This window comes from Mustelus asterias, chromosome 16, assembly GCF_964213995.1.
Source record: "Mustelus asterias chromosome 16, sMusAst1.hap1.1, whole genome shotgun sequence".
Taxonomy (NCBI): domain Eukaryota; kingdom Metazoa; phylum Chordata; class Chondrichthyes; order Carcharhiniformes; family Triakidae; genus Mustelus; species Mustelus asterias.
The window spans coordinates 22,234,422-22,257,787 of record NC_135816.1 but is presented as its reverse complement, the minus strand read 5'-3'; the positions used below and the strand labels follow the sequence as shown (position 1 = coordinate 22,257,787).

Below are 23,366 nucleotides of genomic sequence, written 5' to 3'. Positions count from 1 at the left end.
AGAGAAATTATGAATGTAGGTGGAAAGAGGCTGGACAAGGGGAGAGAATGGAGTCAAGAAAGGAAGAAATTAATTCCATGAAGCAGGAACAGACTGATATGATAGTTCTATTGGAACAGTCCTGTTTGTGGATTTTGGGAAGAAGGTAGAAGTGGGCTGTGCAGGGTTGGGGAACTGTGAAGTTGGAAGATGTAGAGGGAAGATCTCCAGAGATGATAAGGTCAGTAACAGTCCTGTAAACAATGGCTTGATGTTTGGTTGTGACGTCATGGTCTCGGGGGAGGTAAGGGTAAGTGATTGAGAATTGGCACTCAGCCTTTGTGAGATGGAGAACGGTACATCAGACAACAACAGCAGCAGGTTTGATAACAAGTCAGGGTTGGACCTGAGGAAACGGAATTCAACAAGTTCAGATGGAGACAGGTTGGAGTGGGTGAGAGGAGCAGAGAAACGGTTGATGTCACGCCGAAAGTTCTCAAAGAAAAGATCAAGATCAGGTCAGAAGAGGCCAGGGGGAGGGGTCCAGGTAGAGGGAGAATGCTGGAGGCAGGTGAAAGGATCTGCTGAAAAGAGGGGGAGGACTGCTGCCCAAAGAAGTGAGCAGGGAGACTGAGGCGATAGAAGAAGTGTTCAGCATTGTGCCGAGCTTTCAGTAAGCTTTATGGAGCTGTCCTAACATCCATTAACTTCAGTGATATAATTTTGGTCCAGATGTTTTGCAAAACATTATGTGCAGAGTGAGAATATACTGGTAACTGGCAGAGAACAAAATCTGTAGAGAGAAAAAAAATATTTTGATTCGCTCAAAGAATCTGGGCAACAGTGCCAATTTAATTAACATTAAACAGGTCACACAGGAGTACAACACTTATCTGAAGCAAGACAGTGCCCTGCTGATTTACTACTGGCAAATAAAGCATTGTTTCTCTTCTGCCTTTTCTTGATTTGGATGTAGAGGTGTTATGTCTGTGTTTGTTTTTCTGGTTAGCATGCTGAGCATTTCTCTGGCTGTTTATAGTCGTGTAAATGACTGGAACTGATTTGACGCAGGTAGTTTGTATGCAGCTATCCGCTACGTTCTATCGGGGAACTGCTTCAGTCAGTCGTAGAGACTCTTTTTTAAATAGACTCTATAAATAAAGTTTGTTTGCTTTGCTGGGCAAATAGACTTTGTTTGCTTTTCTTCAATAGAAACTGCACTTTCTAAAGGCAAACACGAGGGAGAAGAACGTGGGCATTGCTCGGCTGGGCTGCACTTGCACAGTGACATTCGAGTGCTGCACCTTGCCACAAGAGGAACAGGAAATAAATCACTATGAACCAATACACCAGTGTTCTGAACTTAGCAGTTTCTCAGCTGGAAGACAGTCCCAGTGGCATAAGACGTGTTTGTTTAAACACAAACCTTCAATGGAAGAAACAAATTCAACGGAAGGAGGAGTTATTTGTACAACATAAAGTCTGCATGAAGCCTTATTTTTATTCATTCATGGGACATGGGCATCACTGGTTGGCCAGCATTTATTGCCCATCCCTATTTGCTCTTGGAGGGCAGTTGAGTGTCAACCACATTGCTGTGGATCTGGAGTCTCTTGTCGGCCAGACCAGGTAAGGGCAGGTGATGGCCTAGTGGCATTATCATTCGATTATCAATCTAGAAACCCAGTTAATGTTCTGAGGACCAGTGTTTGAATCCCACCACGGCAGTTGTTGAAATTTGAATTCAATAAAAAATATCTGTAGTTAACAATCTACTGATGACTATGAACCCATTGTCCGTTGTCAGAAAAACCCAGCTGATTCACTAGTGTCTTTTAGGGAAGGAAATCTGCTGTCCTTACCTGGTCTGGCCTACATGTGACTCGAGAGCCACAGCAATGTGGTTGACTCTCAACTGCCCTCCACGGGCAACTAGGGATGGGCAATAAATGCTGACCAGTCAGCGATGCCCATATCTCACAAATGAATTTTAAAAAGTAAGGACAGCAGATTTCCTTCCCGAAAGGACATTAGTGAATCAGATGGGTCAATAACACCACAAGGCTATTGTCTAATTTAGACAGAACAAATAGAAGCAAATGTCGGAATTGTACCGCCTTGCCCGCCCTGATTCTGGGGCGGGAAAAGCGGTAGAATTCCGGCCAAATGATTCAACTATGTGCCAATATCTGATCATCTTTTTATACCTTACCTGGCCAATTGTTAACATAATTGAAAAACACGCTAGTGCTTAATAAAAATTCTCAGAAGTTGTAAGTTTGATGCCGAGGCGTTGAGGTCTTATTGTGAATGTATTAGCATATCCATAGTTTTGATCTTCTTCGTTTTCATCCAATTTAGATACAGGTAGAAAGCCAGTTAAAGACAAAAAAGGGTGTTTGGTTTACAAAGTAAGTTGAAAAGGTCACTCGGTTAAAGTGTAGAAAATTAATCTAATTTATTCACCTGCACATGAAGTGATAATGTAAATTGTCAGAAATGTATCTAGGTTTTTAAGACAATTTACATTATCGTTTGCATTTTACAAAATATAACCTTTTTCAATGGAAAAAGCAGCATTCCTCTTGGGGTCAGACCTTTGCTACTGAGGCAAATGGCTCAAATCGGGCAACTTCCCAACTGGACAGACCTGCCTCGACTTGAAGGATTGCATTACACCCAATTTTTCCCCTGAGGAGGTGGAAATGGGATAGAGGCAGGCCAGCGAACCTCAGAATCAGATTATAGGTGGCCATGGGACTGGGTGAATGCAAAGGTGGGCTGGATAGAAGGATCGTCAGTTGTTGCAGAAGTTAAGCCCTGTAGCCTTCATTTGCATCCACAATATGTGTCGCTCCATGCCAACTTGGGCCCCCATGCCTCCTAATACTTCTCATTTCCCATCCATGTCACCTCCTTGTCATATTGTACCCTCATAGCCAGTCACCCAGTATCCAATATGGACAGGTCGCAGAAACCATGTGGAGATTCAAAAAAATCAAACCTCTGACAATCAAATAGAGCCCACACTCATACATTCTTGGTGCAGTAAAAAATAACTCCCATTCAAAGATCTTAAATCTCCTCAAGTGCTCAATCTGTTTTCAAACAAAGTTTTGTTTAGTTATCACATCAAGGATAGCTGAACCTTCAATAGCCTCTTTAAACTGTCAATCAACATATAGTTTTTTTAAAAATTCAGCTAATCATTAACACTGCAGTGAAGTTACTGTGAAAATCCTCTAGCTGCTACACTCTGGCACCTGTTCAGGTACACTGAGGGAGAATTTAGCATCACCAATGCAGCTAACCAGCACATCTTTGGGATTGTGGGAGGAAACTTGAGCACCTGAAGGAAATCTATGCAGACACGGGGAGAACATGCAAACTCCGCACAGATAGTGAGATTAAGAACCAGATTTTCAAGGAGTCAGACCAATTTATAATGAACCAAGTCTGGTAAAAATCCTTTGGAAATTGCAACAAGGAACTCTATTGAAACTGCAGGAATAGATGTTAAGTTTTTTTAACCTTGCACCAGATGGCCTGTCAATCAAAGCAATCCAGCAGATTTTTAAAAACTCTGACAGCTTCAGTCTATTCTTCATGTTTAATGGGCTGGGTATTTAAAAACTTCAGCTTATGCTACCTAAACAAATCTTTTCCACCCTTCGGAAGCATTTATATCTACTTCATAAACCTCTCAATCCCACATTGCAGTTTAAGACCCTTGGAACTTCAAACATTGGGGGTCTGTTTGAACTTAACACTAAATGGCCCTGCTGAGTTTGGGTTTCCCACCTGTGTGGTTTATCGGCCCCCTTGCCCCACCACCACCACCCCCCTTCCCTCCACTGGAAAAATGGGATCTGTTGGAAATAGAGGCAGGACTTCCACAATGGTGTCTTACACACCATTTGTAACAGTCTCTGAAGTTGGTCTGACTCCTTGAAAATCTGGTTCTTAATCTCACTATCTGTGCGGAGTTTGCACGTCCTCCCCGTGTCTGCATAAACTTCCTTCAGGTGCTCCAGTTTCCTCCCACAATCCCAAAGATGTGCTGGTTAGCTGCATTGGTGATGCTAAATTCTCCCTCAGTGTACCTGAACAGGTGCCAGAGTGTGGCAGCTAGGGGATTTTCACAGTAACTTCACTGCAGTGTTAATGTAAGCCTACTTGTGACAATAATAAATAAACTTTAAAAAACTATCTTCCCATCCACCCAAAATAAAAGTGTGACCAATACTTTTGCACAATGTCCCTTTAAGATAAATTAATTTTGAATCTTATCTTTGCCTGAAAGATAGAAAGTTTCAGACAGTAGGTGAGGCACGGTGGCACAGTAGTTAGCACTGCTGCCTCACAGCACTAGGGAACCAGGTTCGATTCCCGGCTTGGGTCCCTGTCTGTGCGGAGTCTGCACGCTCTGCCCGTGCCTGCTTGGGTTTCCTCCGAGTGCTCTGGTTTCCTCCCACAGTCCGAAAGATGTGCTGGTTGGGTGCAGTGGCCATGCTAAACTCCCCCTCAGTGTACCCGAACAGGTGCCCGAGTGCGGCGACTAGGGGATTTTCACAGTAACGTTATTGCAGTTTTAATGTAAGCCTACTTGTGACACTAATAAATAAACTTTAAATTACCTGAGTATGGAAGCTGTCATCAGGTCATTGAGCTATACTTTCAGGTCCAAGCTACAGCAAAACCCACAGCTGAAAATACATCCAAAAGAGTCTGTCATCGATTTCCAGCTGTGCCGTCACTTTATGTTTGGGAAGTATGCAATGATGCAATGAAACAGATCCAAAACAGAGAAGAGCAAAACCTGAGTTGATTTATTGGTATTACTGTTTATTTCCCTCAGACCAATTAGAAAATGCTTTCCCTGCAAATACAGGAAACCCCAGAGATACGGGAATGCTGAAGGTAAATTCAGAAGCGGCAGAAAAGGAATGAGGCACATTAACAATTGTGGTGTAGTACCTCGGTCAACAGCTAAGTGTTCTACTTATAAATCAATGCTGTATAAATATCACAGAAGAGCAATTAGTCAATTCATGAACCACTGACTGACCAGAGTTGGATGAGTAATCAATTTAATGAGTCATTTAAGCAGTCCCTTCGCAATTCTACATTTTTTTTCATGCATTCTTTTTTTTTGGATTATTTAGTTTTGCCAAAACTGCTTAAACCTGAGAACTCACAACTGGTATCCAGAGATTTACAAACCTGGAAGAACAAGCTGTATTTTTAAAAAACTCATCTCACACCAGACTCAAGGTTTTAATTAAAAGCCAACTTGTAGTGTGAGGTCTTTAATTAGGAACAGACAGCGAGCATCTTTACTCTAAGACACATTGCAGTGGCACAAAATAAGTGCATAAATTGAAGAAAGAAGCAGTTCACATACCTTGCAAGTAAACAGATGTATAAATTGTAGCTTTTTATTACCTGCATTAGTTCTAAACTTTGATCTTCGTAAAGCTATTGCAAGTGAGTGCCACGATCACATTATTTGCATGTATTGACCTGATGACAGCTTCCATACTCGGATAATTTAAAGTTTATTTATTAGTGTCACAAGTGCCGGCTGATTGGAAAACAGCTAATGTGACGCCACTGTTTAAAAAAGGAAATAGACAAAAGGCGGGTAACTACAGGCCAGTTAGCTTAACGTCCGTAGTTGGGAAATTACTGGAATCCATCATTAAAGAAGAAATAGCAGGACACCTGGAAAAAAATGGTTCAATCAAGCAGACGCAGCATGGATTCATGAAGGGAAAGTCGTGTTTGACGAATTTACTGGATTTTTATGAAGATGTAACGAGTGCGGTTGACAGAGGGGAACTGGTGGATGTGGTGTTTTTGGATTTCCAGAAGGCGTTCGATAAGGTGCCTCACAAAAGGTTGCTGTAGAAGATTAGGGTACACGGAGTTGGGGGTGAAGTGTTAGCGTGGATTGAGGATTGACTATCTAACAAGAAGCAGAGAGTTGGAATAAATGGGTGCTTTTCTGGTTGGCAGTTGGTGACTAGTGGCGTGCCACAGGGATCGGTGCTGGGGCCTCAACTGTTTACCATATACATAGACGATCTGGAGGAGGGGACTGAGTGTAGGGTAACAAAGTTTGCGGATGATACAAAGATGAGTGGGAAAGCGAATTGCGTGGAGGATGCAGAAAGTCTGCAGAGAGATTTGGATAGGCTAAGTGAGTGGGCGAGGATCTGGCAGATGGAGTATAACGTTGACAAGTGTGAGGTTATCCACTTTGGAAGGAATAATAGTAAAATGGACTATAATTTAAATGGTGAAAAATTACAACATGCTACTGTGCAGAGGGACCTGGGGGTCCTTGCGCATGAATTGCAAAAACTCAGTTTGCAGGTGCAGCAGGTGATCAAGAAGGCAAATGGAATGTTGGCCTTTATCGCGAAGGGGATGGAGTATAAAAGCAGGGAGGTCTTGCTGCAATTGTACAAGGTACTGGTGAGGCCGCAACTAGAGTACTGTGTGCAATTTTGGTCCCCTTATTTGTGGAAGGATGTATTGGCCTTGGAGGGAGTGCAGAGAAGGTTAACCAGGTTGATACCGGAGATGAGGGGGTTAGCTTATGAGGAGAGATTGAGTAGATTGGGCCTGTACTCGTTGGAGTTTAGAAGGCTGAGGGGAGATCTTATAGAGACATATAAGATAATGAAGGGGTTCAACAGGGTAGAGGCAGAGAGATTCTTTCCACCTAGAAAGGAAACAAGAACTAGAGGACACCGCCTCAAAATAAGGGGGAGTCAGTTTAGGACAGAGTTGAGGAGGAATTTCTTCTCTCAGAGGGTAGTGAATCTCTGGAATTCTCTGCCCATTGAAGCAGTGGAGGCTACCTCGTTAAATATGTTTAAGTCACAGGTAGATAGATTTCTGATCAATAAGGGAATTAAGGGTTATGGTGAGCGGGCGGGTAAGTGGAACTAAACCACTATCAGATCAGCCATGATCTTATTGAATGGCGGGGCAGGCTCGAGGGGCTAGATGGCCTACTCCTGCTCCTATTTCTTATGTTCTTATATTGGAATTCTAATTTGTGTAACGTTAATTCACTACTGCAATAGTGCCTCTCTGTTGGGACATAATGGAAATCAACCATTGGTTGCAAGGCAACCATTATTCCACATGGTGCTGACATCTATGTATTTAAAGTGTGTAACTTTGGGAGGGAAACTTCTTCGAAAATCACATCGCAGAAACTGATGGATATCTAAGTTGCCTAGATATGCCTCTGGTAGCTCAGCGGCCAAAAATATTTCATGATGGAGCAATGAATGAAATGCTCCTTGATCTGTACTGCATGAACTGATTTCATGCAGTAATAGTTTGGAGCACGGCTATGGGGATTCAGGTCCTCATCTGAGAAGAAATATTCCTGCTGAATGACCTCGCTGATTTTGCTGAAAGTGTACATCTCTAGAAGACTGATGGTGGAAACGCTTAGTTTGACACCGCTAGCTGTCCATCCCATCAGGATACACCACCCAGGGCTTTAGTGTTTGAATAATGGCCATTTAGACAAAGTGCTGCAAGGTACCGCCACTTATGTAACCTAATGAATTGCTGCCTTCTGGAGAAAAAGGTCTACATCTAAGTGTAGCTGCATTCATTACAATGGGGCTGACAAATTGGCTTGTCCTGAATGTTGCTCTTCTTTGGAAAAGTATCTGTGTGATGACTTCTGCCACGCTTATGAGGATGGCTTGCTAGAGTATGAACTACCAGATGAGTCTTAATTGATGGTTAAGTCAGGGAGCCTCATGCTCCCTATTTAAAGCAGGTGTGTCAGACTCCCAGCCTGCATTCAGCAGGGAGCAACTGGAGAGCTGGCTGTGTACGGATGTATGGTGTAAATAAAGTAACTTGATGACGGGACTTTTGCCTCCATGGAGTTATTACAATCTGTCAGTTGGGCATTGCTGCATTCTCGTGGCTGTCCGAAGCTAGTCTTCAGTGCCAGCCGCTACTTAATAAATGAAGGCACAATGGGACAGGAGAGATTTATCACATCTCCAGCACCACCCAAGTGCCTGAGGAAGAAGGTAAACCCAAATTAGGAGTAGGTTTTTTACCAGCAGAGGATTTGCCAGTATTTTAATGGAAAAGGTCTGCAAAGTTTATTGGTCACAAGTAGGTTTGCATTCACACTGTGCAATTAGTTGTGAATATCCTCAAGTCTGATTTTATGATTGAGGGAAGGTCATTGATGAAGCAGTTAAAGATGGTTAGGCCTCAGACACCACCCTGAGGAACTCCTGTGGCAAAGTCCTGGGACTGGGATGATTGACCTCCAACAACCACAACCATCATCCTTCGTGTTAGGTATGACTCAAAACAATGTCAGTTTATTTATTAGTCACAAATAGGCTGACATTAACACTGCAATGAAGTTACTATGAAAATCCCCTAGTCGCCACACTCCGGCGCCTGTTTGGGTACACTGAGGGAGAATTTAGCATGGCCAATCCACCTAACCAGCACGTCTTTTGGGCTGTGGGAGGAAACCGGAACACCCGGAGCACCTGGAGGAAACTCACCCGGAGGAAACTCATGTGCAAACTCCACACAGACAGTGACCCAAGCCGGGAACCGAACCCAGGTCCCTGGTGCTGTGAGGCAGCAGTGCCACAGTGTGGAATTTCACCTATGGCTCCCTTTTGATGTCTTTTCCAAGGGGATGCTTTCAAATATTAAAATGTTTAACTGATCTGTAAATATTTAGAATCAACTCCACTAATCTGAGCCTGCACAGTCAGGTTGGCTCCACAACAGCCTGGTCTCACCAAATGCCAATGATGTACCAGGTCCGTGTGAGATTGTAGAAGGGGAAATTTATTGCATCAGAAGTCCATATTTTGACCCTGCCTCCTCCTGTGTCATTGGGTTTATAAGGGGTAGGCGGAATTTTCAATGCGAAGCCAAACTTCCATCCTTTCTGGCAAATTCATTTGAGCCTCATGTTTTTGGTATTTACTTACTTTCTGGCTTTTGTTCCAATGTAATTAACCATTGCATTTCTTAAATCGTGCTTAAGTCAGTCTCCTTCAAAGAGGACCCACTTATTGATGGTCACAAAATGTTTTGGTCTTCTTATTCCAATCTAAAATGTCCCTGTTTGAGACAGCACATTGGTTTACATTGAAATCTACCTGCCACTCATCCAAACTTCACTTTGTTGGTCCAAATTCCATTGAATGCTGGAAATTGCTCTCAGAACTTCTGACCAACAAGCTTTGTTCTTCCAGTCAATTTTAGGAGATAAAGATTCCCACCCTCCATCAAGAATGAGGGGACGCCATCTTAAAATTAGAGCCTGACTACTCAGCATTGAAACCAGGATGCACTTTAACAGATATCTGGAATTCTTTCCTTCAAAAGAATGGTGGATGTTGGGAAAATTGGGGCATTCAAGACCGAGAATAATGCATTTTTGTTTGGTAAGTGTACGTGTACACCTTGTACGGTAAGTGGAAGGATTTAGAGTAAAAGGTGGTTAAATGGAGTTGAGTTACCTTGATGTAATTGGAGGACAGAGTTAGCCTAAGGGGCTGAATGGTCGAACACTATTCTTATGTTCCATATTATTAATGATAATCATGAAGACAAGAAAGATGGATTAGTCTGAAAGATGTGCTGGTTAGGCGCATTGGTCATGCTAAATTCTCCCTCAGTGTACCCAAACAAGCGCCGGAGTGTGGTGACTAGGGGATTTTCACAGTAACTTCATTGCGGTGTTAATGTAAGCCTACTTGTGACACTAGTGAATAAACTTTAAAAACTATAGGCCGCTTAGTCTTACTTCGGTGGTTGGTAAGTTGATGAAAAAGGTCCTTAGGGATGGGATTTACGACCATTTCGAAAGATGCGGATTAATCCGGGATAGTCAGCACGGATTCGTGAAGGGCAAGTCATGCCTCACAAATTTGATAGAATTTTTTGAGGAGGTAACTAAGTGTGTTGATGAAGGTAGGGCAGCTGATGTCATATACATGGATTTTAGTAAGGCGTTTGATAAGGTCCCCCATGGTCGGCTTATGATGAAAGTAAGGAGGTGTGGGATAGAGGGAAAGTTGACCGATTGGATAGGTAACTGGCTATCTGATCGAAGACAGAGGGTGGTGGTGGATGGAAAATTTTCGGACTGGAGGCAGGTTGCTCGCGGAGTGCCACAGGGATCAGTGCTTGGTCCTCTGCTCTTTGTGATTTTTATTAATGACTGAGAGGAGGGGGCTGAAGGGTGGATCAGTACATTTGCTGATGACACCAAGATTGGTGGAGTAGTGGATGAGGTGGAGGGCTGTTGTAGACTGCAAAGAGACATAGATAGGATGCAAAGCTGGGCTGAAAAATGGCAGATGGAGTTTTACCCTGATAAATGCGCGGTGATTCATTTTGGTAGGACAAATTTAAATGTGGATTACAGGTCAAAGGTAGGGTTCTGAAGACTCTGGAGGAACAGAGAGATCTTGGGGTCCATATCCACAGATATGGACCCCAAGTGGATAGAGCTGTGAAGAAGGCCTATAGTGTGTTAGCTTTTATTAACAGGGGGTTGGAGTTTAAGAGCCGTGGGGTTATGCTGCAACTGTACAGGACCTTGGTGAGACCACATTTGGAATATTGTGTGCAGTTCTGGTCACCTCACTATAAGAAGGATGTGGAAGCGCTGGAAAGAGTGCAAAGGAGATTTACCAGGATGCTGCCTGGTTTGGAGGGTAGGTCTTATGAGGAAAGGTTGAGGGAGCGAGGGCTGTTCTCTCTGGAGCGGAGGAAGTTGAGGGGAGACTTAATAGAGGTTTATAAAATGATGAAGGGGATAGATAGAGTGAACGTTCAAAGACTATTTCCTCGGGTGGATGGAGCTATTACAAGGGGGCATAATTATAAGGTTCATGGTGGGAGATATAGGAAGGATGTCCGAGGTAGGTTCTTTACTCAGAGAGTGGTTGGGGTGTGGAATGGACTGCCTGCAGTGATAGTGGAGTCAGACACTTTAGGAACATTTAAGCGGTTATTGGATAGGCACATGGAGCACAGGATGATAGGGAGTGGGATAGCTTGATCTTGGTTTCAGATAAAGCTCGGCACAACATCGTGGGCCGAAGGGCCTGTTCTGTGCTGTACTGTCCTATGTTCTATGTAAAACTGTAAATTTCTACTGATCACTTCTCCCAACCAGGGCCATTTTCAATTGATCAACTTGCTTCAAAAACTAAGCCCTGTTTTAGTATAATAAAGCAATTCCCAATTAATTACAGCAATCTTCATCTGTTTTCCAAGACTCTTAAATGGAATTTAATCAAGCCTCCTGAATATCCAGCCAGACAAATTCAGTTTGCCCCCGAAAGAATTCCAGTAGATTGGTGAAGCATGACCTGTTATTTCTAAATGCATGCTGATTACTAAGTATGTACTTTGTGTTCCACTGATGAAAATTGGAAGCATCCCATAAAATAATCTTGACATTTTTTTCCGGTCACCAATCTGCTTTCTAATTCCCAGGTCAAGCTTAATTTCTTGGCTGAATATTACATTTGCAATATTTCCCTTGGGGGGGGGGGGGGGGGGGGGGGGGACGACATGGTGTCACAGCGGTTAGCACTGCTTCTTCACAGGACCAGGGACCCAGATTTGATTCCCAGCTTGGGTCACTGTCTGTGCAGAGTTTACACGTTCTGATCATGTCTGCGTGGGTTTCCTCTGGGTGCTTCGTTTCCTCCCACAGTCCGAAAGATGTGCTGGTTAGGTGCATTGACCCGAACAGGCGCTGGAGTGTGGTGACTAGGGGATTTTCACAGTAACTTCATTACAGTGCTAGTAGAAAGGGTCAAGAGCTTCAATTTTTTAGGAGTCTGGATCACCAATAACCTGTCCTGGTCCCCCCCATGCCGACACTATAGTTAAGAAAGCCCACCAACGCCTCTACTTTCTCAGAAGACTATGGAAATTTGGCGTGTCCGCTATGATTCTCACCAACTTTTACAGATGCACCATTGAAAGCATTCTTTCTGGTTGTCTCACAGCTTGGTATGGCTCCTGCTCTGCCCAAGACCACAAGAAACTACAAAGGATCGTATATGTAGCCCAGTCTATCACGCAAAACAGCCTCCCATCCTTTGACTCTGTCTACACTTGCTGCTGCCTTGGAACAGCAGCCAGCATAATTAAGGACCCTACGCACCCTGGACCTTCTCTCTTCTACCTTCTTCCATCGGGAAAAAGATACAAAAGTCTGAGGTCATGTACCAATCAGCTCAAGTACAGATTCTTCCCTCTTGCCATCAGACTTTTGAATAGACCTACCTTGCACTAAGTTGATCTTTCTCTACACCCTATCTATGACTGTAACACTACATTCTGCACTCTCTCCTTCCCTTTTTTATGAATGGTATGCTTTGTCTGTATAGCATGCAAGAAACAATACATTTCACTGTATACTAATACATGTGACAAAAATCAAAATAAATCAAATTCAAATAATGTAAGCCTACTTGTGACACTAATAAATAAACTTTAAACTTCAAATGGAACTCCTGGATTTACAGAATAGAACCAGAGAATGACAGAATGGTTACAGCACAGAAGGAAAACATTCAGCTCACTCCAGCTTTCTGTGAGCACAACTCCGCTCGTCCCCCATCTTTTCCCCTTGCAAATATTTTCTCTTCAGATGAGTTTCCAATCCCCCTATGAAAGCCACAGTTGAAGGAGGTTTGGAGCACTGAGGTTGTGATGGTCAGTTTGGATAACCTTTTAGAATTGGGGAAGAGATTTTAGATCTTGGCAGGATTTTCTAGTTGTGATGCCTAAAGGTTGAGTGCTGCAGGGGAAGGTTTAGAGATGAAGAATCTATCGGTAAGGGATGATTGTTTTAAGTTTATTTATTAGTGTCACAAGTAGGCTTACATTGGCACTGCAATGAAGTTACTGTGAAAATCCCCTAGACACCACATTCCAGCGCCTGTTCGGCTACACTGAGGGAGAATTTAGCATGGCCAATGCACCTAACCTGTGCATCTTCTAGACTGTGGGAGGAAACCGGAGCACCTGGAGGAAACCCACGCAGACACGGGGAGAATGTGCAGACTACGCTCAGACAGTGACCCAAGCCGGGATTCGTACCCATGTCCCTGGAGCTGTGAGGCAGCAGCGCTAACCACTGTGCCACTCTGGTGCCCTGATATTGTGCTGACGTTTGAGGGTTATGATCTACTCCTGCCTCCAACATCCACCCCCCCTCCCCACTCCCTCCTCTCCCCACACAGCATGATTTTTGATGGCAGAGGCAGCTTGCTATTGGCCGCCAGTGGGATCTTCTGATCCTGTCAATGTCGATGGCATTTGCCGTGGCTCATCTGTCCTTCCACCGAGGAACCTGCCGTGGGAGGCTCACCTTTGGCGGGGTCAGAAGATCCTGCTGGCAGAAAGGGCTGGAAACCTCCCCCACCCCCGCTAGTGAAGGATCCTTGAACATGCAAAACTACAAAGAAACACAAGAACTGGGAGGGAGATTTGTGTGTGAGAATGGGTATGGGAGAATGGCGTAACCCATATGTCTAAAGGTGTGGAAACAGTTATGAGCGTTTTTCTGGAGAATAGAAGCATGACGTGGAGGTAGTTGGTGTCAAAGATGTGAGTAATGGAGGGAATCCCAAGATGGGAAGAATAGTCTGCGAAGCATTTTGGAATCTGACAGTGGTGGGAGAGGGGTCTTGGATTTCTGGAAGCAGAACAGGGAAAAGCCTTGATGTGAGTGAGTGGGGATCCTGAGTGTGGAAGCACTGTGAGGCGTTCCAAAGTCACCAAGAACTGGAGACGGGGGTGGGGGGGGGGGGGGGGGGGTGGGGGGGGGGGGTGGGGGTGGTCACGAAGAGTGCATTGACCGGCAATTCTGGTGCCATGTTTAGCAGCAGTAACCTTTTCGAGGAAAGGGCTTCAGGAATGTGACTCAGTCTCCTGCTGGTCACTTTAGCAGCTTCAGTCATTCCCCAAATTATTTTTGGCTTCAGTCCACATTTGGGAAATACGGTAAATTACAGTAGGTGCGTTTAAATCCCTTAAAGGTGAACATTGGATGATGGTTGGGAATTGGTTACAGAAGTAATTTTGGACAATGGGAAGGAAATGGAACATGCAAAAAGGACGGGGGTGCAGGGGTCTAGGGCAAGCTCTGCAAAAGTTGGAAATAAGAAGTGCCACAGGAAAGTGGAGTAAAGGTACTGGAGAAGGAGGAAGAGCTGAGTCAATTGACTACGGTATGTATGGAGAAGTGTCAACAGGAAACACATATTCCTTCTACAGCAGTGAGTCAGTTTAGTTTTGCGGTTGCCCTAGTTCTCAGCTCACATGACAACGTTGAAAGAAACTCATTGTTTGTTTCCATTATATAATTTCTGCCTTCGCACCTTCTTAACAGTTGTTCCTGATCTGTCCTCTTCACATCTGCTCCTTGAATATTTTCAGAATATGATTCACTTAATTCTTTAAACAATTACCAACCTTCTCGTGTTCAGCAGATGTTGAAGTGACATGATTTTTTTTCCCCTTAGTATCTATAAATGTGCGTGCAGCTTTTGCCATTTTCTACACAATCAACTAAAAGCTTAGAACCCACCACTATCAAGCAATCATTCTGCCAACTATCTACTTGATACCCACTGGCATTGAATGCTCTTCAGCAAGCCAGCTTGTCAAACCTGATGCCCACTGGCACCAGACCATCATTGTCCTAATCAGTATTTAAACAGCTAATGTTCAATCACTTACTGATGAAATACTAGCGACTTGGCAGTGCGATGGTCAGAAGAGTTTTCCCTGTTCTACGTTTTATTCCTGTAACTTGCTGCAATATTTGATTGCAACTTCCCTGTGTACAGTCGCCACCTTTATTTATCAGATATGTCCTGATCTGGTCGACAGAAGCCTCACTGTAAATTAGCTGTTTTCTGCTAAGTTGAGTTCTGCTGCATAGAAAGATTTGAAGCAGGGTGATACACAAATAGAACTAGTACGGTAAATATAGCAGCTGACAGAAAGCAGTAATCTCAGGTTTAAAGTCTAGACAATGGAAAATATAGAGAGGCGCTAGAAGACACACAGTGACATTGCACTAAGGATGAAGTTACGCCTGGCTTGGCAGATCATCGAGGATGTATCGTAATGCTTCACAGTACCACAGAAGCAAGAGTGGAAATATTCTTCTCCTGCACATCAAGTAACCCCTTGTACTGAAGACCATAAAGATAGAAAGGTTGCTCTATGGGGAGCACCTAGAACAACATTTGTGGCTGCCCAAGCACCAGTGAATCTCACATTATATACAATCGACTCAATAGAAACACTAATCTCAGCCAAACAGAAAACTTCCAATGGATCAAATCATTTCCCATTATTCAATCAGCAGAGTTTCAGTGATGCAAGGCTTTCCCTTTATAAAAATCTTTCAGGGATAGCTGGATCTATTTTGCTCGATATTGTAATGTACATCACTATATTTATTTGAAGCGCGATATCGGAAGGTTTAGCAAATTGTTATATTTAAAATATATGAACCCATCTGCCCTAATTTGCTGCGCACATGCATCAAATGCAATTCAAGTAAATGCTATTGATTCGCAGCATTTAGAATTCTTAAAGGATTTCCCATTATTTCCAAATTCGGAAGAATCAAGCCTCTTTCGGGATTATGGGTGGGATTTTCTGGCTGCCTAGCTGTGCGTTTTCCAGTGGCAGGGGCAGCTTGCCATTGGCTGCCGACGGGATCTTCTGGTCCCGCCAATGTCCACGGTGTTTGACTTGACTTGCCTATCCCACTGCCGGGGGAACCCGCTCGAGATGGGTGTCGCCTTTGGCGGGACTGGAAGATCGCTCCAGTGGGAAGGGCCATAAAATCCCACCCTAAGGGGGTGCTTCTTAATGTTTAGCCTATCCTGGGTTTGATGCAGCTGACTCAGTTAACCTCAGTCAGCCTGGATCAAAGTGCATGGGTGTTAGATTTGGATGGAGATTAAATTAAACTGTGCACCTACATTCACCCTCCAGATCTGCATATGAAGAACCACCACTCGCCTGATGAATCAGAGACCTTAATTGCTTATGAAACTGCAAGGAAAGAATGGCCAGAATTCTCTGGCTGTTCACGTAGGTGGGATCCTCTGATTCTACTGATGGCTCACCCCTGCTGGCATGATTCGTGGTGGAATGGGGTGCAGTCAATGGGAAACCCCAATGAGAGCGGCAGCACCAGAGGGTCCCGTGACCGGCGAACAGTTTATTGCCTCCCCTCTGCAAGAAACATGCTGTGGGAGGCCAGAGAACTCACCCCCAGTGAACGCAGGAACAAAAGCATGAGGGAATTAGGAAAAGAAAGAAGAACTAATAGCCAATGGCCTGGTTTGAGGTTGTGCAGGGCTAGTTCTACAATCTATGAGCCGAACAGGAAATCAGATTTGTAGAGAGCTAGTCTGAATTAGAGCTACAATGCTCTAGCCTGTTTCCGTGACCTATTTTTCCTGTGGGTATGGCAGTTTGTTCAACACCATGTTTTCAAGGACAATTAGCGGAGATTCACACGGATGATCCCAGGAATGGTAGGCCTGACATACGATGAACGTCTGAGGATCGTGGGATTATATTCATTGGAGTTTAGGAGGTTGAGGGGAGATCTGATAGAAACTTACAAGATAATGAACGGCTTAGATAGGATGGACGTAGGGAAGTTGTTTCCATTAACAGGGGAGACTAGGACGCGGGGGCACAGCCTTAGAATAAAAGGGAGTCACTTTAGAACAGAGATGAGGAGAAATTTCTTCAGCCAGAGAGTGGTGGGTCTGTGGAATTCATTGCCACAGAGGGCTGTGGAGGCCGAGACGTTGAGCGTCTTCAAGACAGAAATTGATAAATTCTTGATTTCTCGAGGAATTAAGGGCTATGGGGAGAGAGCGGGTAAATGGAGTTGAAATCAACCATGATTGAATGGTGGAGTGGACTCGATGGGCCGAATGGCCTTACTTCCGCTCCTATGTCTTATGGTCTTATTAGGGATGGGCAACTAATGCTGGCCTTGTCAGCAGTGCTCACATCCCATGAATGAATGGAAGAATTAGAAAATGTGGAACTTTGAAGTAGCTGACATGAACAGCATTGATGCATATAAGGGAGCCAGAAGGGAGTAGAAAGATGTATTGATTGGGTGTGAAAAAGTAAGGTGGGAGGAGACTCATGTGAAGCACAAAGACTGGAACTGACATGTAAATGGCTTCTGTGTTAAAAACTCCACACAGAAATGCTCTTTAGGAGAAATACTTTAAATCACGCAGAGATCACTTGCTGCCTTGTTCAGCACTTGTCGGATTTCATTTTGAAACTTTCTCGAGCAATATCTGAATTTGAAAATGACATGAGCAGAGACAGTACTATAATTATTCACTCGCGGCCTACCCCCATCAACCATTAGGACTTCAGCTTACCTGAAGTTAACTCTGTCCGTTACTCTGCTTCTGATCTCACTCCGGTCACGCGCAGGTCCACAATCTCATTGTTGCACCGTCCCTGGTACCTGCAAAGCAATCAAATTAAAGAAACAGGATTGGTTTACATTGTGCAGAGTCTTTTTTTTTAAAGTTATTAAATTGGAACATAGGAACAGGAGTCAGCCATTTTGCCACTCTCGTCTGTTCCACCATTCAATGAGATCATGGCTGACCCAAGTCTCCGTACAAGAGAGAGAGAAATCTCTGGATGAATGATTGCATTTGCTGAAGCAGAAAATAAAACATTAATCTCATTTTTGTGTCAGCTAACAGAGATCAAAAACAAAGTGCAAAACCCTCTCCATTTTTGCCCCCAAATTCTTCAGTTCTGCTGGTGCTCTGCTGTAATTCTAGCCAAAAAACACTGGCAGTGCCCTCGGGTTAAGGGTGAAGACCCATATCTGGGAGATCCCTCAATCTGCTTAACAGGTGGAGCATGCGCTGTTGTCTGCCAAAGGAAAAGACTGCTCGGGCCAGAGAGCTCCTAAACTGGGGTTTACTGGTTCTCAGCTTTCAGCGTATTCAAGATTAGTAATACTGGCAAGTGCGCTAAGTGAGCGGTGGTGGTGTCCACAAGATGGGCCTCATCATCAATGACGTGTACAGAAGGAGTAAATATTTCCTTTTTAGTGAGTGTGGATTAACTCCCAGGTTCAGCTGGTCAAGGAAAGCTTGGGAATTGCACCCCACCTTGGCCGCACCACATCCTTCCCTCCTTTATCCACACACCCACCTACTCCAACCTAACCAAGCAGATGTTACTGTGGCATGAATAAGTGCACCAATCATTGTGGTTGTGCCCATCTTTCTCACACGTGTGTGTTTCCCCCCGTTTCCACCCCCCCTCCCCACCACCACCCTCAGCCCCCCACCACATACTCCCTCCCTTCCCCTTCCCCGCCTCCCTGACACTGCTGCAGGCACCAGTGAAACCTTTTGGTTCCAATGTGTTTCGCTCCTTAGAATGGCAACAGGCAGCAGAAAAGAAGATAACTGCCTGAAAACGAAGGCCCAATGACGTTCACAATTGACTGGATTATTATCAATAGTCTTCTGCCAGCCAACCAGCTCTTTTTCTATTACATATTGAGTCTATTCAGAACACTTCATGTTTACAACTGAAAAGAAGAGAATTTAAAATCAGATTTCTGCAGCTTTGGTGACTGATGAAAGTCACTGATAGTGGCTTTGTGAACCCGAGCTGCTATTTCCTCATACAAATGTAAGAATTCAGCCTGAGCATGAAACTGGAAGGAGTCTCTTTGCAACTTTTTGTGTACAGGAGGGACCTGCAGGTATGCAATCCGAGCAGCTTTGGATAAGCTGATGAAGGCCGTCAAGTCCTTCGAGATGAGTAAAACTCCGGGAAGCGACGGCTTACCGGCTGAGTTGTATTCGGCTCTTTGGGACTGGATTAGCCCAGACTCGCTGGAGTATGTTTCTGGACGGCAGCACATCAGAATCCCGCCGTCACACACTCCCTCCCCTCCCCTTCCCCGCCTCCATGAAAATGCGGCGGCACCAGTAGAATTATTTGGTTCCAATGCATTTCACCCCTTAGACTGGCAAGAGGCAGCAGTAAAGCTGATAACTGCTTGAAGACGAAAACGAAGGCCCAGGATGACGTGCTGAGGGAGCGCACTCAAGCTTGGGGCAGCCGCCGCAGAGGTGCAATGGGGAAAGGCCACTGCATAAGGCCTGTAAACCAATGTACACCGAAGGGCTAGTAACCCCTGGGACTATGTGTTTAATCCTAACTACATGTAACTTTATTGAAGCACCCCAGAGTGCAACAATACCAATGTGTGTAGTTTGAAAAGAAATTGTACCCCCTGCAATGAAAATATTGAAACATTTGTAACGTTCTCATTCCTGAACCTCAGAGTGTACCCTGATCTCTGGAGAAAATGTGGGAGTCATGATGTGGAGATGCCGGCGTTGGACTGGAGTGAACACAGTAAGAGTTTTAACAACACCAGGTTAAAGTCCAACAGGTTTATTTGGTAGCAAATACCATTAGCTTTCGGAGCGCTGCTCCTTCATCAAATGGAGTGGAAATCTGCTCTCAAACAGGGCACAGAGACACAAAATTCACCTGCGCTTAATGCTCCCTCCACTCACATTGTCTGTATCTTTAAGATCTGGTTGGTTGTAGGGATTCGCATTCTAATCAGTATTCTGTAACTTGATTTTGTGTCTCTGTGCCCTGTTTGAGAGCAGATTTCCACTCCATCTGACGAAGGAGCAGCGCTCCGAAAGCTAATGGTCTTTGCTACCAAATAAACCTGTTGGACTTTAACCTGGTGTTGTTAAAACTCTTACTGTGAAAATGTGGAAGCCATTGCGCTTTCTTGTTTTAACAAATTGAAACGTTTCGCAATGTGTCTTTCAGACTTTATGTGAATAAAGTATATTTCTTTCAAAAATAAAATCCGAACAGCTTTAAAGATTCATCCATTTCATACAGGGCGGGATATTCAGGCAAAAACTGGATCAGTTCACTTAGAAAAGACGCTTCAAAAAAGTCCATGATACTGCCCACTGAATAATATGTAGGCTTCTTGATGAACAAACTTGTGGTTTAGCGTGCAACAACGATCGCACTGTGATTGCAATTATGTCACTGCTACATGTCGTTATTGGGTGACACTGTTCTCTTAAATCTGAGAATGCAAATCTCTCTTAAAAAGGCAATAATGGGTTATCCAGCCTCAGACTAAAAAACCCCAAGTGATTTTTCAAAGGACTCGAGAGGGACGATTTCAGACAGTAGCCACATCAGTGAAAGGCTGATTACATGAAATCTGATCCACGCGTATGTGGACTGATAATTACTATCGGCCACTTATCATGGATCAAGTTTCACTGGATGCAGCAGGATTGTGGAATGCCTTACATATTTTCTGTGGTCTCCAATCAGACAAAAAGCTGAGTTGTTGAAAGTCTGACCTCTGCTATCGTTTACCAGGCCAGAACACCCATTGCATTGGCACGGTGCATAAAGTTAAACTGACGATATACAACATTGTGTGTGAGTGGTCGATAAGTCAAGTAACGGCACCAGAATACATTTTATATTATATGACCTCAATTCTTTGGGTGAAGTTATGTTCACTAAGCTGTGGAATGTCAGGGCCAGAGCCTTGTTCAGTAAGGCCACTTCTGCATGAGATAATAGAACGGGTTAACTTCCAGTATTTCCTTGGCCATGTCAGCACCAAGCATATCCAGCAAAGGAATATGGTGAATTAAATGTGAACCACAGCTCCCTTTATTCTGTTCCGACAGTATTTCTTAACCCTAATCTCAGGGGGTACAATCCGATATCTCTATTTCTCACACTAACTACCCTCATGGGCTTTCCAGGGTGATTAAGTATTCCTCCTCACTGTCCTGGCAGGCAAGTAGGTCATTAGTACAAGTTAAAAGCAGGATAAACTGCCTTGTGCATCATCCCAGCAAAAATGTCAGGTCAGGTCTAGTGAGCACTTGGTGAGAAATAAAACCCCACGATTACAGGAGCCCCATTCCTCTGATTGAAATGAGGGAGAGTGGCCTCCCAAATCCTTAGTAAAAGAAACCAAATTGCAGGGACTGTATCATTACCATGTTAAAGACAGGCTGCCTGCACCTCGGGGGGTGCTTTAGAGGCTGCTTCGCTCTTCTGCCAATGAGAAAATTAGACTTACACCCAAGCCTAAGGTTCAGAAAAGAAAGGACTTGTGCTTAAACAGAGCCCTTTCCAACAACAAAGGAAGGCAATGGCCTGGTGGCATTATCACTGGCCTACTAATCTAGCAACTCAATTAATGTTCTGGGGACCCGGGTTCGAATCCCGCCACGGCAGATGGTGGATTTTGAATTCAATAAAAAAAATCTGGAATTCAGAATCTACTGATGATCATGAAACCATTGTTGATTGTCAGGAAAAACTCATCTGGTTCACTAATGTCCTTTCGAGAAGGAAATCTTCCTTCTTACCCAGTCTGGCCTACATGTGACTCCAGAGCCACAGCAATGTGATTGACTCTCTACTGCTCTTGGGCAACTGGGATGGGCAATAAATGCTGGTTGGCAGGAATGCCTAAGTCCCCTGAATGAATTTTTTAAAAAGTCCTTAAACACTTGCCGCCTGATTCACTCAGCAGCGTCGCGTTACGAGTCAGGCCTCTTGGAAAAGAATCGCAGGCTTGTTTTTTTCTGAACTTGGACATCACTTGGTACCCAGAATGGATAAAGTTATTGAGGTGAGGTTTTTTTTTGCTAGACTGGGAGCCACGTGTTGAGATTTGCAGTCTGCGATTGCAACTGGTTGCTTTCAAATGGTGCTTCTGACTGAATGATTTGAAAGGGGTTTCTTTGGACCTGGAAATTTAAAAAATTTATCTCATCCTTGCAGGCTGTGAGTTCTGTTCGCTGAAGCTAGACTTCAAAGGAGGATGCAGTGCAGTCTTCCGCTTGAGGGAAACTTTGACCTTTTTCTTGTTTGCTTCCACACTCCTATGTCCCTGGAGCTTTCTCATTATTTTTTTTCAAGTGAGTTTTCTCAGCATCTGTCGCTTCAGTTGAGAGTTGGGTTCAGTGCAGAATCTGTTGAAGGTGTCCATTTTCTTAGTTTCTCAGCATTCCTGTGAGGACGAGGGCTTTAATCCTGATGCTGGCAAAGGAGGCCATCCTCAGAATGTAAGGCCAATTGGAGGAGTCCCATCGCCTTCTCTCCGAGGAGATGGTGCTGTCAATGCGACCTTGGTGCAGGACGTGTACTCCATGTCAGGAGATGCCTGCACTCTGTCTGCGCACATGAGCTCCATGGTGCAAGGCTTCGACTGCATGGAGTGGGCACTGGTGGGAATCCACAAGTGTCTGCACCAGAGGATGGCAGAGCTTCTGGATCTCACTTCATGCCCATGGAGGAGCACAGGAGAGGAGGGAATTGGCAGGAGTACAGCCCGGTCCCCTCCATCCAGGGGACTCTGGGCATCTCTGGCCCATCTGACACCCCACCACCCCATGAGTGGCACGCCTCCAGCCCCTGGCATCAAGGAGGGCAGCAGTCCAACATCTGCGCTACCCAAGAGTAGGCCTGGACCCTCCAAATCCCAGCCCCCAGTGGACACCTGCCAAAGTCATCTTGGGCAAAAGGGTGTGGAAGTCAGCAGCCTGCTTCAACTTCAGCTGTGGATCCTGGGGATAGACCTAGACATAGTGGGAGAGCAAAGAAGATTGAGAAGCCATCGGCACTTATTGGACACAGGTGAACATAGACACTGTGGGTACTAAGGTCACCATTCTGTTCTGATTGTGTATTATTAAATTTCACTTTGTTCACCAACACAGCCTCCAGTCTGTCTGTTCATGCCACCAAGCTTGTTCATGTTCACGCGATGCCTTAATCCTTGGAGAATGAGAATGGCAGTGCTAAGTCCCTGCCACCCTCTTGCCAGTCCCCACTAAGGAAGGGCACTCCTTCAGCTGCGATATACTCAGGAACCCAGGGTGGAGGACACGGTAAGCACTGCCTGTACACCTCCCGATCCTCCACCCCAAAATGGAGTTTGTGGGACCCACCCCCGGCCACAAATTGAAACTATCCGTGTCCCCCGAGTCCTCTCGGTGCCCTCTGAACAGTAGGGCGCCGGCTGCCTGAGGGCTCATTCTGAAGCCCCCCCTCAGAGGTGAAGGTGCCAGATTCACGTTTCTGTCGACTTGTTGTAAATGTCACGCTGGCACTTGCTGAAAACCCGGTGTTGGGGGCGGAGGTGGGGAGTCCCAGAGACAGTGCTCACTAATGACACACTAATATATTAAAACAAGCGTCCTGCA

General features: G+C 44.7%; 1 protein-coding gene across 3 annotated transcripts in view; it reads right to left on the bottom strand.

Moving 5' to 3' along the window:
- The window catches only part of LOC144505046 (teneurin-2-like), a 2,673,959-nt gene that overhangs the window by 920,911 nt on the left and 1,729,682 nt on the right, over positions 1 to 23,366 (bottom strand). For all 3 annotated transcript variants that reach the window (XM_078230751.1, XM_078230754.1, XM_078230752.1), the window contains one exon: positions 17,481 to 17,569. The gene's annotated coding sequence lies outside the window, so the exon portion shown is untranslated. The remainder of the gene's footprint in view (positions 1 to 17,480; positions 17,570 to 23,366) is intronic.